Genomic DNA, 18,889 nt, shown 5'->3' on the forward strand with positions numbered 1-18,889 from the left:
GAGGAGGAAGTCAGGGGAGAGGCCCCCCCGCGCCGCGCCCCCACCCAGGCCGGCCAGCGGGCGGAGGCTCGCCACCCCGCCCCGGGCGCAGGGCCGCTCTCCCCTCCGCGGCGCTCGGCGGAGACGATCCGGCCTAGAGGGCCTCCTTGCCCGCCAGGCGGCTCCGCTCCCCTCCCCGCGCCCCACCCTCGGCCCGCAGCGCCCCATCCGGGAGCGCAGCGCCCCCTCCGCGGAGCACGTGGCGGGCGAGTCGGGGTCCTCCTGCAGAACCCCCCGCCCCCCCGCACCTCCTCGTTCATTTCTTATCCTCCCGGGGCAGCGCTCCTGCTGATCAACCCATTGGCCAAAGGCGCCTAAACTGAGGTCCACTCGCTCCAAAGAGCAGGAAGCGCGAAGGGCCAGTGAAGACGCTGAAATGATCGGGGATCGGGGGCGAGGGGACCTTTCCAAGGGGCCCGAGGCGCCACACGCCTCGGGGGGCTGGGTGACCTAGGACCCCGGGCCTCGGAGAAGTGGGAACTCGGCTTGTCCTCTTTTCCTAAGGGAGCTCACGGGTCCTTTGTGTCGTCTTGTGTTTGGGAAATGCGCGTGGAGTATGCCCGCAGAAAATGAGTCCTGTTTACTCAAAGTTAAGGCAATTGCGGAAACGAGGTGTTTTTCTGTGTGTGTGTCTGTGTGTCTAGTTCAGTTCGTGGCTTGAACTGTCAAACGTCAGTTGGTAACAATACGGACCGCAGAGGCGCCCCGGTGTATTTTTTAGAAGCTGCACTTTCTTGAGTTCCGTTCACTTAGGGCTGGCTCTCTCATGAAGCCCCCGTAAATCACCGTACTTCGGGGGCAGCTCGGCAGCAGGAGGAATACGGCTCAGATCTCCGTCCCGCCAGTACGGAGCACTGTTGGCAGTGGAGTTCCTGGAAAGTGGCTGTGGGCTGAGAACTCAGCTTTTCCTCAAAGCTCTGTGAGGTCCTCCTCTGTCAGATGTCTATGAATAAGGCACGCTGGGAAAATCCTGATATCCTTGCCGTCTTGCTTTATCTTTTAGACGGTGGTTGAATCTACTTTCAAGTCCTGGTAGCGGCACATCGACTGTACTGTATTTTTGTGTGGTTTTTCTAAATAAAAGGAGGGCAGCGCTTGTCGTCACCCTGGCTTCTGATATGCCCATTCTTTTCTATTAATGGGTATTGAATTCACTGGAATTGATCCGCCTTTTTCAGTTGGTTGTCATTTTATGCAGAGCCAGCAATCCCAAAGACAGAAGAATGTAGAAAGTTTATGAATTAGAGTTCTTTTAGAGAACTAGCACCTTGCTTTTTAAGACACAGGTGCCTACCTCAGCTCCTGGTTCTAAAGCAAAGCAAAAAGGTGTAAATGATTCCAGTGGGTAAAGCAAAATAAAACACAAGTGTTTCTTCCTGGACCACTTTTCTGCCTCCACAGGATCCGAAAGACACCAAATCCTTCTGCCTTCATTTACCAAAATGCTGAATTGCCTAACTAGTACCAATATCTCCATCTGGGGATGACATCAGGTTTGGAATGGAAAGAATAAATTCTCAGTCTTTAATTACTGCTTATTAGCAATTTCTTATAGCAGGCAGCTGATTCTCCAATTCTGAAAGCCTGAAATGAAGCTTAGCAAAAATGGAAATATTGAAAAAAAGGTTGTATCTTCTCCCTTACATACTTTTACATTACTCATCTACTACCCCAAGTCATTCATCAAACCCTCAGAATTTAAGGTGTTAAACCAAGGGAATGTTTTGCTCGAACCTTTTGAATTTGTTTTTCTACTTGCAAATAGTCTTATACAGAGAACTCATAGGCACTGTTATAACATAGAATTATGTAACGATGGGTACAGTGCATGAAATAACATATCTTGTAAACTCTTATGTAAACCTTGCCCCCTGGCACATAGTGGGAACACATTACTTACCCAATTAAGAAGTTAATGAAATATTGTAATTGGCCACAAATTCAATAGTACAGGGGTAAGGTTTTTTTGTTTTTTTGTTTTTTTTTCAGAAGGAAGAATCATTTTGCCTGAAAATTATTAGGGTAATACATTTGTGCTCCTTGTTTGTTTTTTTTTTTAAACAAGTCCAAACCTAATATAAATAGTTGAAAAACAAGTAAATCTGAAACATATCAATCAGTTAATAATAAAAGCTACTGTCAAATGCTGACTGTTTTCCTAGGAGGACAGAAAATAAACTATTGCCTCCTAAATAGTATGAGAAAGATACGAAGGAAGAATAAGAGTATTGGCCTTCAAGGGACTTATTTGCTGGGAAAATTACATTAAAATCTGAAAAGACAACTCAGTGGGTCAGTAAATGGTTTGAGGCAGAGGAATACTTTAAATAAATAGATTTTTTTTTTTTCTTTTTTAGGCCAGAGGAAATAGACATGCTGAAGTTTCAGGTTGAAAGGTATTTTTATAGTTGATTTGTTGAGTCAAAACTTTCGGGGCCATCCAAACAAGCATCTTGAGTGAAGAGAAACTTGCCACTTACCTCCCTAGAGACGAGGATCTGGTCTACAGAATACTTACCCGGAGTGGAGTTTAGTGTACACTGTATGAATGAATAATAACCTAAGTAGTTCATTCCATCTTTGTATACTTTGTACATCTTTTTCTTAAATTGCACAGAATCAGTCTTCCTACAATTTCCAGCCGTTAGTCTCAGTTCTGCCACTTGTTGTATTAGTCAGGATAGGCTGTGTTATGCTGGGGTAACAAGCAGTTCCAGGAATTCATGACCACGGTGGCAAAAACGTCTTGGTTATGCGACGTGTCCACTGCAGGCTGACTGGTCTGTTCCATGTCCTAGGCCGACGGAACAATCGTCACCGTGAGTGTTTCATGTTGCCCTGGGAGAAATGAAGATCACCCTGGTGAGTCTCCTGCTGGTATTTAAGTGCTGCGGCCACAAGGCGTACATCTTTGGGGCTCACAACTCATTGTCCAGGACGAGCAACGTGGCTCCATGGAATCCTCTCAAGACCAAATAGAGCAGTCTGTCTGTGCTCGAGCAGAGAGCTGTGGTGCCCAGCCCTGAGAACGTGCTCGTGGTGGCTCGTGTCCGCATGACCACTCCAGATAAATGATTTCTTCCTGCCACCCAGGGCCCAGATGTTCCGCTCCTCAGGGCAGACGCTGCCGGAGAGACCAGTAGCTAATAGGAGACTCGCTGTGGTTCCTTTCCCCGTCAGCTCTCTGGGTGCAGCATGTTGATTCACCCCTCCACACCAACATGTGGTGTCCTATCAATTTTAAGTCTCTTTTACTTAAAATACACTTACTTTTGTTGTATATATTTCACTTTCTCAAGGCTTATTTTCCCCGCAAGTGTGCGATGAACAAGAACTTTTAAGAGCTGCTATCTGAAGATGTCGTGATCATTATCAAACTTTGAAATTTGGTTTCAAGTCACTACTTCCCTTATTTTAAATGTCACAATCTTGTGACACAGATAAAACGTTCTCCTGGAAGTATTCATTCATGCATCCACTCATCCATCTTTTTGTCCATTCGGTAAACATTGTGTGCCTACCAGGTGCCAGACACCATGTAAAGAGTCGGGGATATGGAGGTGGATTGTCGTTTAGTCGCTAAGTCATGTCTGACTGTTTTGCAATCTCATGGGCTGTAGACAGCCAGGCTTCTCTGTCCATGGGGTTTCCCAGGCAAGGATACTGGAGTGGGTTGCCATTTCCTTCTCTAGGGGATCTTCCCGGCCCAGGGATCGAACCTGCAGCTCCTGCATTGGCAGGTGGATTCTTTACCACTGAGTTACCTGGGAAGCCCTGTGGAGTGGATAGAGTCCTCCTTTTCAAGAAACATATTTTCCAACTGGACAGATAGAATTTTGAATTTTCATTTTTATTAGAATTGCAATACTAATAGAGTCACATAGTGCTGTGGGAACACTTGGGTAGAAGCAAATAACTCTCTGGTGGGATTGAAGAACGTTCCATGGAGGCATTGGACTAAGTCTTGAGGATCCATGAAATTCCTTTAGGCAGAAAAGGAAGCTGGAGGGAGAGAGTCCAGCAGGAGTCAGGGCCCCGAGGATGTCAAAGCTTGTCACTTAGTGAACTACAGAGAATTCACTGTGGCTGGAACAGGGGGTCTTTACAAAGGATGAAACCAAAGAGCTTCAAGTTGTGAAGATCCTCGAAGACATACTCTGCATAGACGTTATCCCATCCCTCAAGGGATTGCAAACTCTTACATCTCCCTTGGTCCCAGCATGAATGTAAATGAACAAAGCAGGTGGAGCTGAAGCCATCAGTGACTGTGGCAAGCAGGAGAAGAGGTTCTCTGTCTAAATGGAGTGGTCACTTTGGCCCATGGTGCCAAATGTCAGACCTTCCAACTTTTAAAGAGAAGCTGCTGATTCAGATTTATGTGAAAAATTAAAACATTGCATGTTGAGGACTTATCCACATTTTAAAGAACACACGTGGGGGGGGGGTGGACATGTCTATGGGTCAAAACCAGCTTAAGGACCCGCAGCTCCGTGTCTTTTGCTGCATGAGGCCAGGAGGCATTAAAGCGTATAAAGATAGGGTATCGCCATCAGGTCTCTCCAGAAGGATCGCTCTGGAGGCAGAGTGGACAGGAAACTCCTGAAGCCAGGAGAGGCTAGCTGATACTTCAGAACAATTTGAGTGATGATGCAAAGCCCTTTGTAAGGACACAACCTTCCCGGTATCTAGGGTACATGAGTGCTCAGTTGCTAAGTCACATCAGACTTTTTGTGAGTCTGTGGACTGTGCCGTCAGGCCCCCCTGTCCTTGAGATTCTCCCACGAATACCAGGGTGGGTTGCCCTTTCCTCCTCCAGGGGGTCTTCCCGTTGCAGGGATTGAACTGGTGCCTCCTGCATCTCCTGCATTGGCAGGCAGGTGTTTTTTGCCACTGCACCACTGGGGAAGCCCGTGTGTGTGGGGGTACCCAATAAATGTTTACAGAACTAATGAATGAAAGAGAAGAAATTTTTAGAGGAGGGACATGTATTTTGAGTACTCCTTGCATTATACCCTTCCTTTGCTAGACTGTTTATTTTTCAAGACCACAATGATTGTTTTTTTTAATGACTTAAAAAAATTTCTCGGCATATCGTTGCTTACAGTGTTGTGTTGGTTTTAGGTGTACGGCATGGTGATTCAGTTATACATACACATATATCCATTCTTTTTCAGATTTATTTCCCATATGGGTTACTACAGAATATTGAGCAGAGCTCTCTGTGCTATACAATAGGCCCTTGTTGGTGGTCTATTTTATATACAGTAGTGTGTGTGTGTTAATCCCAAGCTCCTAGTTTATTCCTCATTGCTGCATCTTTTTCCCTTTTGATAACCATAAGTTTATTTTCAAAATTTGTGTGTCTGTTCCTGTTTGGAAATATGTTTGTTTATATCACTTTTTGAAATTTCACTTATGAGTGATATCATGTTTGTCTTTCTCTGTCTGACTTAATTTTCTTTGACAGATGAATGGATAAAGAAGATGTGGTACATATAAACAGTGGAATATTACTCAGCCATAAAAAAGAATGGAATAATGCCACTTGCAGTAACATGGATGCACCATGATCTTTTCTTGATCAGATATAATTTTTCTGTATCACTCTCTGATAATTATTAGTGTTTTAAAAAATGCACAAATCATTCAGTGCAGGACACAAAGATCAGCAGCTATCAGTCTATCTGTTCTCTAGGACTGAACTTTCTAATCTGTCCACATTATTAAGGAATGCCAGCTAATCTGATGGATCTTATTCCAGGCCCTACAACTGTACTGTTGGGCTCCGTGAAACTGTAGAGACCCATTTGTATAGCTTGTGTGTGTTTCTAGTGAAAACCAAGCTCTTTGTTACTATCATCCATCAGACTACATTGTAACTCAGTCTGTCCTATTCATGTGCCTAAGACTATCTCAATGTTGTTCATTTTTCAGCTAAATAAGAATGAGTCCACTAAACACTTCTTTCCCACCACTTCTTTCCTGCTTTGAAACCATACTTGTCTGCCATTCCACAGTCAGCAGTCTGAAAGAACGCCCCACAGTCTCCCATCAACTCCTATAAAATCTTAGAATCACTGGGTCTTCTTTCATAAGATGTATGATCAGTTTCTTATAGGTTCTGTTCCCCTGGACACATCCAGATTCTTCAAGCCACTCAGTTCACTAGACAATGAAATCTTTAAATTCTCAACAACTCACTCTCCAAATTGTCATTTTCTAGCTCAACTTTCCTGAAGTTTAATCTCTATAGGATAAAATGCACCTATTTTATATATTCCATGAGTTTTTAAGACAGTGGAACAGCATGAGCAAATTATAATATTTTCAGCAAACTTCAGAATAAATAGATAGGCAGAATAGAAAGTGAAGAGGAACTAAAGAGCCTCTTGATGAAAGTGAAAGAGGAGAGTGAAAAAGCTGGCTTAAAACTCAACTTTCAAAAACTAAGATTATGGCATCCGGTCCCATCACTTCATGGCAAATAGATGGGGAAACAATGGAAACAGAGACAGACTTTATTTTCTTGGGCTCCAAAATCACTGCAGATGGTGATTGCAGCAATGAAATTAAAAGACATTTGCTCCTTGGAAAAAAGCTATGACCAACCTACACAGCATATTAAAAAGCAGAGACATTATTTGGTCTATAAAGGTCTGTCTAGTCAAAGCTATGGTTTTTCCCAGTGGTCATGTACGGATGTGAGAGTTGGACTATAAAGAAAGCTGAGCACTGAAGAATTGATGCTTTTGAACTGTGGTGTTGGAGAAGACTCTTAAGAGTCCCCTGGACAGCAAGGAGATCCAACCAGTCCATCCTAAAGGAAATCAGTCCTGGGTGTTCATTGCAGGACTGATGTTGAAACTGGAACTCCAATACTGTGGCCACCTGATGTGAAGAGCTGACTCATTTGAAAAGACCCTGATGCTGGGAAAGATTGAAGGCAGGAGGAGAAGGGGACGGCAGAGGATGAGACAGTTGGATGGCATCACCGATTCAATGGACATGAGTTTGAGTAAACTCCAGGAGTTGGTGATGGACAGGGAGGCCTGGCGTGCTGCAGTCCATGGGGTCACAAAGAGTCGGACATGACTGAGTGACTGAACTGAACTGAGCCTTGAGTATCTGACTACCTAGATTCTAATCCTGATTCAACTACCTGAATGACCTTGAGCAAGTCTCCTAATTTTCTGCCTCAACTTCCTTATCCTCGTGATGGAAATAATCGTTTTACCCACCTCCTCCTAAGTATAGGCCCAGTGTTTCAACACAGCTAGTGCTCAATAAAGGCTCACAATTGCTTCTTTTGTTAATGTTTTCATTATGAGTGATTCTAGTGGAAAAGAAATCCTGGGGTTTAAAGAAGAATAAAAATGGATTGACTGGAATGTAAGCGGGGTAGGAGCAAGTCCCTCCTGGATGCCAGGGTTAAACAAAGCCCTGGAATAATGGTGGCCGCTGCTTCTGGAATATTTGTTTTTTTACTTAAATATTTTGTAAGAAATTCTTTTTCTGTTACATACCCTGGGATTGAATACAACATGTTGCATGCGTTTTTAAGGAAAACAAGTGTCTTTGAGGCTTGGACGGGGAGGGGTGGGACCTGCGTGGGAACTGAGTTTGTTTCTTTTGCTGCTCTGTATCCTCCATTGCTTCGATGGAAATGTTTGCAAATTTTAGACCATCCACCTAGTAGCATTTACCTCAAGGTGGTTAGAGCACCTATTTTTATACGCCATGAAAGCTGCCCAGATGCAGAATCTTTGCCGTTAGTCAGCGTTCACAGTTTAGATGAAAAATAAGGAAGTTTAGATGAAAATTGGGAAGGTCAAGTCACCAGGAGCAGAATTCTAGTTCTGGTCTGTAACTCATCAGCTAGTTTGTTGACATCTTCCCAACTATCATTCCCACATACCTAGAATAAATATGTGCTGTTGAAAGATCTTGGGATAGACACCTAATCTTCATTATCTCAGTTTCCTAAACCATAACATTAGAACAGCAGATCTTAAACTTGAGCGTGTTTAGGAATTAACTAGAATGCTTGTTGCAATGCAGGTTCCTCAGCTTTAAGTCTGTACATTCAGATTCAGTAGAAACAAGCTGGGATCCAGCAATCCCCGCGGATTTGAGAAGCGAGGGCTGTAAGGGGAAAAATCCAACTCAAAACTGAAGAACTTATTTCCTTGTTTATTCTCCCTGGCACATATATATTCTCACACATGCACCCAGACTCTGAAAATACTGTGTGAGGACTGCTTTAGGCACAGTTAGATCTAGCTACTCAGATAGTGTCACCAACTATCTCTGGGTTCTGTGTTCTTCTGTTTTAACGTTATTCTCGGTCTGATTGTCCCTTCACTGGAGTAAACTACCCTTCCAGGCGTCCATTCTTCTGACATAGGAACCCCAGCCCAAAGAGCTTCCCTCTTTCTCAACGTTTCCAGCTAAAGAAATATACCTAGTTGTGCCTGGATCAACTTCCATCCTATACCCAGACCTGGACTCATCACCCTGGTCAGGGGCTGTGGTACTTTGACTCACTAGTCTTGGGTCAAATGCCCACCTTGGTTTTATGAGTGTAGCCATCCCACCCAAATCAAGTAGTCTGGGATTAAGAAGATATGATTCTCCAAGATAAATGGGATCATGTTTCCAGAAACAGGAAAAATGGATGCAAATTGACCAGAACTGTAGATTTCCAGCCACCACCTTACATTTTTTGGAAGTACTTAGATGAGCGTGAGCCGACTGCTCTGGTACAGACAGACAGCCAACGTGCTGATACAGTGAGGCCTTCAGCTTTCCAGGAGATCCAGCAGGGCCTGGGAAAGGCTGAGGTTATTACAGGCCCTGACCCAGTTCCCTCACCCATTTACCCCCGTGTTTTTCAGTTAAGTTCAGTTGCTCAGTCGTGTCCGACTCTTTGTGACCCCGTGGACTGCAGTACGCCAGACCTCCCTGTCCATCACCAACTCCCAGAGTTTACTCAAACTCATGTCCATTGAGTCGGTGATGCCATCCAACCATCTCATCCTCTGTCGTCCCCTTCTCCTGCCTTCAATCTTTCCCAACATCAGGGTCTTTTCTAGTGAGTCAGTTCTTCCCATCAGTTGGCCAAAGTGTTAGAGTTTCAGCTTGAGCATGTGTCCTTCCAATGAATATTCAGGACTGATTTCCTTTAGGATTAACTGTTTGATCTCCAGTGTTTTTGTCTGATATTAAACATCTTTTATGTGTTCCACAAGGATGATTTATATGCAGCTTACCTATGACTTGCGTATTGCAAATCAATGGATTTTGAGAATCATTCATACTTTGGGGTCCTTTCTAACATAGTAAGGTTATTATTTTAAGATCTAAGTAATTATTCTAAGATAACTTGGAAGTTGATTTATCCAATTGAAAGGACAATCAAAGCTCCAATGATGCTGCAAAAAAGTGGGACAAGACCAATGAACAAGCAGGGCCAGCAGTTAAATCCTACTTTGAGTTGGTTTTCAGTTTAGTTTTATTTAATATTCTTGGGCAAATACAGTCTATTCCACCTAATGGATAGAGTGCTCCTCTCGATCTCAGTTAATGTCTGGAACACTAAGGGATGCACATTATACACACAACGCAGAAGGATAAGCTGGCAACAGCATAGGACAGAAGCCTGAGTTAACTACTGGCCATTGGATATGTTTTAGGCAGATTATGTGCAAGTTCATGGCAAAAGTGAATTCTAATGAATGGACTGTCAGCCCATTCTTTTCTTAAGGGAAGAGACTACTATGTTTTTTTAAACTCAGTAAGATGAGTAAAATCAATGAAGTCTACCTCTCCGTGTCAGTACGGTCATTAGTTCAGCTTCAGATGGTCCCTCCATGCCCGCCCTCCCCGGCTTCATCTGCTCCAGAGCTGCCCAGCGTGCCCGAGGAAGTGCTTCCAACCCGCGGTGCTAGAATGACGGACATCCACGGGAAAACAGACTAGAAGCCCTTGATCCCTGCCTCACACCATACACAGCAGCTCATCGGCAATGAATGAGCTGTAAATGCGGACGTAAAGCCCTAAACTTTTTGAGCTTTGTGTTTTAAAGCATACGTTGAAGATAGACAAAGTTTGCTTAGAGAAGCCTGAAAACTGATAATCATAAAGAAAGAACTAGATAAATTGCATATTAAAAAAATTTCTCCTCATTAAAGAAAAGGGAAAGACTAAAGCCTGAGAAACCTGTATGCAGGTCAGGAAGCAACAGTTAGAACTGGACATGGAACAACAGACTGGTTCCAAATAGGAAAAGGAGTACGTCAAGGCTGTATATTGTCATCCTGCTTATTTAACTTATATGCAGAGTACATCATGAGAAATGCTGAGCTGGATGAAGCACAAGCTGGAATCAAGATTGCTGGGAGAAATATCAATAACCTCAGGTATGCAGATGACACCACCCTTATGGCAGAAAGTGAAGAAGAACTAAAGAGCCTCTTGATGAAAGTGAAAGAGGAGAGTGAAAAAGTTGGCTTAAAGCTCAACATTCAGAAAACAAAAGATGATGGCATCCAGTCCCATCACTTCATGGCAAATAGATGAAGAAACAGTGGAACAGTGGCAGACTATTTTTTGGGCTCCAAAATCACTGCAGATGGTGATTGCAGCCATGAAATTAAAAGAGACTTACTCCTTGGAAGAAAAGTTATGACCAACCTAGGCAGCATATTAAAAAGCAGAGACATTACTTTGCCAACAAAGGTCTGTCTAGTCAAGGCTATGGTTTTTCCAGTGGTCATGTATGGATGTGAGAGTTGGACTATAAAGAAAACTGAGTGCTGAAGAATTGATGCTTTTGAACTGTGGTGTTGGAGAAGACTCTTGAAAGTCCCTTGGACTGCAAGGAGATCCAACCAGTCCATCCTAAAGGAAATCAGTCCTGGGTGTTCATTGGGAGGACTGATGTTGATGCTGAAACCCCAATACTTTGGCCACCTGATGCCAAGAACTGACTTATTGGAAAAGACCCTGATGCTGGGAAAGATTGAAAGTGGGAGGAGAAGGGGGCAACAGAGGGTGAGATGGTTGGATGGCATCACCGACTCAGTGGACATGAGTTTGAGTAAACTCTGGGAGTTGGTGATGAACAGGGAGACCTGGCGTGCTGCAGTCCATGGGGTTGCAAAGAGTCAGACACACTTGAGCGACTGAACTGCTGAACTGAACTGAAAGCCTGGGAATCCATGATTAAGCAAGCATTGCCGTCAAGAGGATTTCCTTTCTTGTGCCTTAGTTCAAATTGGTTTGACTTGTAAATGCTAGAAGGGACTCTGAGCTTAAGCAGAAAAGGGAAAAGCCCGCTGGGTCTTGCCATGATCCAGGGTCAAGGGTGTGATGGGGCCGCCGGGAGAGGAAGTGCTGAAGGGCTGAAGGGACCCCCTGAGTCTCCTTCCTCCAAACCTCTCCTTTGTCTGTCTTCCTAGGCACCTGCTGCCCCTCTCCTCCATCATATAACTGAGCGTGGTCACAGGCTGTCACCGAGCCTTGGACATTCCAGTGGAGCCCCCAGGGGCAGGACTGCCTTTCTGCCTCCCACAGTTCTCAGGGGAGTCTGCTCGGTCCGCCTGGGGCCGTGACCACCGTTGGTCCAGCGAACTGACCACAGGAAGGACTGTATTTAAGGAAACACAGCAGCTCTTTTCACCTCTGAGGCGGCAGGGTGAAAAGAAGCTGCATTTCAGCTGACGTTCACTTGACATTTCCTCTTTATAGCACAAGAGTCAGAGCAGATGAAAGTTTGTACTTGGTCAGTTTTTAATGCCTGCATGTTTTAATGTGTTGATATACTATCTCTTTGGTTATCTAATCTCAGCATCTCTGCGTTTCTATCAGTTGACTGATACATATTAAAGACCGTAAACAAAATTAGTTTATTTTTTAAATTGGCAAATTTATTTTTGAATTATTAGCCAAGATCTATCCAAACGCAGACATGCTTTGTTCTAGTCTGGATATGCAATAAAATTAATTTAAATAACTTTAATCAGCTTCAAAAACAGCAAATTTCAAGACAATTAGGTTAACTTTAAGAACTCATATTTATTGAGTTAACAGATGGTAAATTAAAAAACAATGAAGTTAATTTTTTAAATCATTCATTGGATTAGAAAAGCAGACATTTAACAAAACTGTTTTTAATCTGGATTTTGTTTTTTTTTTCATCCCAATATGCATATTTTAAGATTCCAATTTGGGGGACTTCTGTGAAGACACCGAATGAGTTGCAATATATGAATACACTCCTCCAGCAAATTACTTTTTTAAAGGCTTTAAAACCATCTGCAAAAGAATTTTGTGCATCAACAATAAAAATATGAGAAAGAAGTATATTCCAGATATTGGAAGGAGTGAAGAGTCTACTTTGTCACGCTCACACTGTAACATGTTTCTGGCCTTCTGCGTTGCCTGCCCTGGCATACTTTGGGAGTTTCCTATGCTGGCAGAGTAAAAGTTACTGCTGGGCAGAATTGCATTTTAACGGTCAAACACAGGCCTTCCCTTTGATGGCTTCTTGGGCCTTGTGCATGAATGGCTTTAAATATATAAGCATCCCCAAATGTTCTCCTTTGTTCGTTTTCTTTGTAAGTGCTAAAGGTTGACTCTGTAGGCTTATGGGAAACGGGGAAAGTCATGGGAGCCTTTCCTCTGTAGGTGGAATTGGAAAGAACATCACGAAGAAATTAAGATAATCTTTGCATTTTACTGGCCATTGTTAGTTTTAACCGATGGCATATTTAGAATCTGAGTTACTCATATGAAAGCAAAATTGTTCCATACAAATAGTTGGACTAGATTTGTTTGAACGGCTCATTGTTCAATTGCTGTTATAGGTCTTTCCTCACCTTGGATAGGCGCAAACTATAACAATTTATTTCATGGTCCTAGAAACCCCTTGTCTAAAATGTGGTCTTACTTTACATTGTAAATATAACATTACTTGGTCAATAATGTTGAGAACTGTACTTATTGATTTTGAAAGAAAAATTTATTAATCACAATTTGAGTTAAAAACAGAGGTATAAAAGCATGCTTATTGACATTACTGTGGTAAAAATTATCTTATTTTTGTACATTTGAAACTGTTCAGCCCCTAGACCCTTTTCTCCTTGAAATAATTGTTTTTATAATAGCCTTTTGATAATACAAGTATTCTTAGAAATGCAATTATAATAGTATAGCAGGACAGACTGTGTTGTTTTTAATTAAACAGGTAAAAATAAGAATAGATTGTGACTAAATAAAAAATTCATTAGATGAAATTTCTGTATTGCAAGAGTGGAAATAAGGGATACAGAGGAAAAACTTCGTAACTACTCTAAACATCCAAAGAAAATGAATAAAAGTTCAAAGGATAAGAGAAAAATGGGCAAATTATGGAGCTCTCACTTAGAACGTAAGCTTCTTCAGAGCAATAAACATCCTATTGTAATGCTACCCCTAACAGAGCAGTTAATACATACTATATACTATTAGTGCTATATAAATATTTCTTAAATTTGTGACTAAATAATGGATGTTTCCTTGAAACTAAAGCAAGTGAATCAGAACTAAAAATCAAAGTTATAAATGAAGAAAATTTTCTCTATATAAAAACTATAATGATATTGTAAGGTTTCTTTTGGGCAGAATTAAGGAATGGAGATAAATGTCTGGTCATAGACTGGTTAATTTTTAAATTTTAAGACAAACAAAATTCTTGCAAGTGTCTAAGAATACATAATATATATATATACATATATATACACACTTGTAGATTACCTTCATGTTTCTTATTTAGAACAAGAACTTTTTTAAGGCCCCTGGTCAATTTCTACACAATTTTAGAGAAACAAGTTTGATTCTGCAAGTTTTATGCCTACCTAGGTATTGGTTTATGTGTAAAAACAACAGAAGAACATTTTAAAATCTGTAAAGTATCAGAAAATAGAACAGCTAAGAGTATTTCATATAAAAATTGCAAAGAGATAGCTTCTAGATGACTAAGAAGTGAGACAATATAAAAATTCAAGAAAAGGAAATTTCAGGGACAATGATTAGTGCTAACTAAGCCTTGAAGGTAAAGATTAAGTAATAAATGAATAAAGTATAGTGAACATTGAAGTGATTAAGAATTGATGCTGGTGACTAGATTTTTTTATGAAGGAAGCAATGTTTTCAATAAAATAATTCTGAAAAGGAGGTTTTAAAATTTTTAAATAAAGAGGTTGTAGCTAATGATCACAATGTGGAAAGATAAACTGGACAAAACAAAACAAAATCACTAAAAGTTTTGCTTTCTTTTTACATAATCAGGTAAGAATGTATTTAAAGATCGTTGTGAATGATTTATTATAGGTGGTAATTGAATAGGAAACGTAGTATCTGTTTTATAAATAATTGTGGAAGATAAAAGTAAATAAGACATAGCCCATGCAACAGGCGAGATGGAAAGAAAGCAATAAATAGTTGAAGAAAATATAACGTCCCATCAATTATGGGCAGTTTGTACCACAGTTCTATTTCTTTTCTTCCGTTTCTCACATTCTCAAACTTAGGATAACCTAAGTTCCTTATATTAAAAAATATACCATTGTTTAAATATAAGAACTTGCAGCATTTATTGGGTAAGCGTCTGGGCTGTGGAGCCAGGCGGCCTGGGTCAGCGCTCATCAGGTGTGTGACCACGGGCGCATTGTTGAACTTTTGTTTCTAAGTTTATCCTGTAAAATGAGGATAATGGTAGCACCTACCTCACTGGGTGATTGAGAGGATTAAATGTGCTTTAAATGTGCTTAGAACACTGTGTGGAACTTAAATATGTGTCATCTCATATTGTTGTTGTTAATTTACAAATAGACCTCACTGTTTCACAGCTCCTAGTGACCAGACAAAATGACATTTCCCTTTAGCTGGTCCTTACATAGGACATCTGTTAGTAACCAGTTTCATTTCTATATATAAATTGTGCTTTGTCTTCACTATGAATTACCCAGTGCAGAGATTTCTGGAAACCTACCTACTATTGGTTGAAGGGACACTTGTGAATTCTCTTCAAGGAGCGTTGTCAAAAATCAAACTTCTATTTTTTTTTCCACTTTCTAGAAACTCAGTCTCTCTGCTTGTGTTTTGTCTCTGAGGACCTGGACATGAGCAATTGAAACTGCCCATTGAAGCCAGGATTACATAAATTTCACCAGCCTTGAGTTAGAGAAAATATGTATCTACTTCCCCAGTTTTCACCTTCATCTAGCTGCGTGACTTTTTCCAGCCCCTTGATCTGACAGTAGACAGCTGTTTAAGAAATGGGACATTTGTTGTGACTTGAGTTTTATGAATTGCACACCCTACAAAGCTGAAGATGTGCCTTGAAACATTATCCCACTCGGCAGATCCAAAAAATTTAGAAGATTTTGGTAGAATTTATTCACAACTTGAAACACCTTCAGTGAAGTAAAAAATCAAAACAAACAAACAAAAAAACCCAGAAAGCCAAACAACTGTTAAGATGCCAGGATTTATTAACTATCTTAATGGGCTAATGAAGCTACGAGACCTTATAATAACCTCTGCCAATTATATTGACTGGTGTTGACAAGGTAAAGTATCGCAGTACCTGCAAGAGGCAAGGTGAAAATTGGTGTTTTGCATATCTGCAAGAGCAGTCCCTCTGACGTATCTGCTTGGATTTCAGGGTGCAGCTGCCCTCTGCTCTTCTGAGCCTTCGGCTTGTAAGCACCCAGGGGTGAGCCCCGAGGTGAGCGGCGCTCTGCTTAATGCCAGCTTTCTCCTTACCTGTCTCTCCCAGGCCCTACGGCATTCATGAGTAATGTCCCTTGGTTAAACTCCCTCAGGATGCTCAGTTCTATAAAATGGTAAATGCCTAGCAAACTGCCTTAAAGTCTGAGTTTCTCATTTTTGCTGGAGCTGTTATCGCCTTGATTCATGAAGGCAGGCTTGGGTTCATCCACCTCCACCTCCTTCCAGGACTGACCCCATCTCTCTCTCTAACAGTTATGTTCTATTGGCGCACAATACCACTGTTGAAGACATTTGCTAAATCAGCAGGTAGCGTTTCACAATTAGTGTTGATTGACCATGTAAAGAACAAGAAAATAGTTAACAGTGATAGTAACCGTGAAACCCCTGTCCTCTTTTGGGAAAATGGTTTAAAGGATTCATGCAGTTCAGTTCAGTTCACTTCAGTCACTCAGTCATGTCCGACTCTTTGCAACCCCATGAACTGTAGCACGCCAGGCCTCCCTGTCCATCACCAACTCCCAGAGTCCACCTAAACCCATGTCCATCGAGTCAGTGATGCCACTGAACCATCTCATCCTCTGTTGTGCCCTTCTCCTCCTGCCCTCAATCTTTCCCAGCATCAGGGTCTTTTCCAGTGAGTCAGCTCTTCACATCAGGTGGCCAAAGGATTGGAGTTTCAGCTTCAACATCAGTCTTTCCAATGAACACACGGGACTGATCTGCTTTAGGATGGACTGGTTGGGTCTCTGGATTCACCCAGCAAATGCTAAGTCAAGTGAATGACAGGGTGACAGACTATGTTACTAAAAGGTGATCTCAAGATTATTACTCTATTTTGAACTGGTTTCTTAAGTAGCCAAATGCTAGACAACTTCGTATTCTTACAGTACTACTGGAGGTGATCTCTTGTGTTTATGCTACATGAGATGAAATGGAATTGAGTTTGGTCCTCTCTTTAACAAACCATCAGTTTCTGAACATGGGGAAAATTTCTAAACAACTCTGGGCCTCAGTATCTCCACTTGAGAATAGGAACAGTGGTATCTATCTATTAGGCTATGAGAGCAGCCTGTCGTAACATCAAACACCTGGTACCCGGCACTTACTTGACAAATGCTAGTCCTCCCCACCCCTGTTTACGTAGATAACACGCGACTCAGATGTCATCTTCAAATATGTTCTGTATTGATTATCTTGCGAATAGAGCTATTGATTCTGAAAATAGGTAAAATTTTCATCTCTCCAGCCTTCATGCCTTTACTCATGTCTCAGTGCTTTAATGAGCATCTACTGTAAGAACTGACTACTTTGGAGGACACCAAAGGAGACTGAAGTATTAATCCTGTTATCAAGGAAATTGGGGTCTAGAAAGGGAGGTTACATATTTTTTAAATGCCAGTAGAGAAACAATAAAGTAGTATCTTTATAAGAAGGAGAAATTATTGTTTTTTAAATTGAAGTTAGTTGATGTACAATGTTGTGTGTGTTTCGAGTGTACGGCCCAGTGGTTCAGTTATACATATACATATATATTCTTTTTCATATTCTTTTCCATTATAGGTTATTACAGGGTACTGAATACAGTTCCCTGTGCAATACAGCAGGTCCGCGTTTATCTGTCTTAGATATATTAGTGTGCATGTGCTAATCCCACACTCCTAACTTATCCCAGCCCTCCCCTTTCTCCACTGGTCACCAGAAGTTCTCGTCTATGTCTGTGATTCTATTTCTCTTTTGTAAATAAGTTCGTCTGTATCATTTTTTATTAGATTCCACATATAAGCAACGTCACATGATACTGGTCTTTGACCTCTTTCACTTTCTTCCCTGGTGGGTCAGATGGTAAAGAATCCGCCTGCAGTGTGGAAGACCTGGGTTTGATGCCTGGGTTGAGAAGATCCCCTGGAGAAGGAAATGACAACCCACTCCAGTATTCTTGCCTGGAGAATCCCATGGACAGAGGAGCCTGGCAGGCTACAGTCCCTGGGGTCACCCAGAGTCAGGACTGAGTGACTAAGCACAGACCTGCTTCACTCAGTGTGATGATCTCTGGGTCCTTCCATGTGGCTGCAAATACCATTATTTCTTCCTTTTAATGACTGAATAATATCCCACTGTATATATGTGTCAAGTCTTTATCTTTTCATCTGTCAATGGACGTTGAAGTTACTTCCATGACTTGGCTACTGTAAACAGTCCACTAGAACACTGGTGGCATGTATCTTTTCAAATTAGACTTTCTCTAGAAGGAGAAACTTGATTAACTAGGGTTATCAGGGAAGGCTTCATGGAGGAGGCAGTGTTGTATTGGGATTTAAAGAAGAGGTACAGTTCAGACAACAGTTAAGGTGGGGATGCAGTGAGCCAAGACAGAAGTTGTGGAATTGAGTAGAAGAAATGCTGACCTGGGACTGGAAGACCTAGGTGGGGATTACCTTGGCTGGACTGCTTCCCCTTCAGTTCCTTCATCTGTGCAATGTGTGAAATGATCTGTGCCATTGGTCTTTCAGGGCTCTGGAGAAGATCTAATGGGAGCTTGAGTGTGGAAACTCTTTGGAAACCATGAAACACTCAGTGAAGGAACAGGGTACATTTTTTCTTCTCTTAGACCATAAACTTCATGAGAGCACTGGACAGGATGGACTGTGTCAGCCTTTCAAAGATGGTTCATGACGTTTATAAAAAAGTTATACTGTAAACCTTCAGTTCAGCTGCTCAGTCGTGTCCGACTCTTTGCAACCCCATGGACTGCAGCACGCCAGACCTCCCTGTCCATCACCAGCTCTCCGAGCTTGCTCAGACTCATGTTCATCGAGTCAGTGACGCCATCCAACCATCTCATCCTCTGTCATCCCCTTCTCCTCCAACCTTCAATCTTTCGCAGCATCAGGGTCTTTTCAAATGAGTCAGCTCTTCACATAAGGTGGCCAAAGTATTGGAGTTTCATGTTCAATATCAGTCCTTCCAATGAATATTCAGGACTGATTTCCTTCAGGATGGACTGGTTGGATCTCTTTGCAGTCCAAGGGACTCTCAAGAGTCTTCTCCAACACCACAGTTCAAAAGAAGCAGTTCT

At 41.9% G+C, this 18,889-nt stretch overlaps 2 long non-coding RNA genes across 2 annotated transcripts in view; both read left to right on the forward strand.

Annotated features, from left to right (window-relative positions):
- Positions 1-18,889, forward strand: part of LOC139034851 (uncharacterized) — a 42,892-nt gene that overhangs the window by 325 nt on the left and 23,678 nt on the right. The window lies entirely within an intron of this gene.
- LOC139034850 (uncharacterized) lies at positions 98-7,339 on the forward strand. Its single transcript, XR_011487447.1, has 2 exons — positions 98-2,061; positions 2,397-7,339. It is a non-coding gene; the product is annotated as an uncharacterized lncRNA (long non-coding RNA).

Source organism: Odocoileus virginianus, chromosome 4 (genome assembly GCF_023699985.2).
Source record: "Odocoileus virginianus isolate 20LAN1187 ecotype Illinois chromosome 4, Ovbor_1.2, whole genome shotgun sequence".
Classification (NCBI taxonomy): Eukaryota; Metazoa; Chordata; class Mammalia; order Artiodactyla; family Cervidae; genus Odocoileus; species Odocoileus virginianus.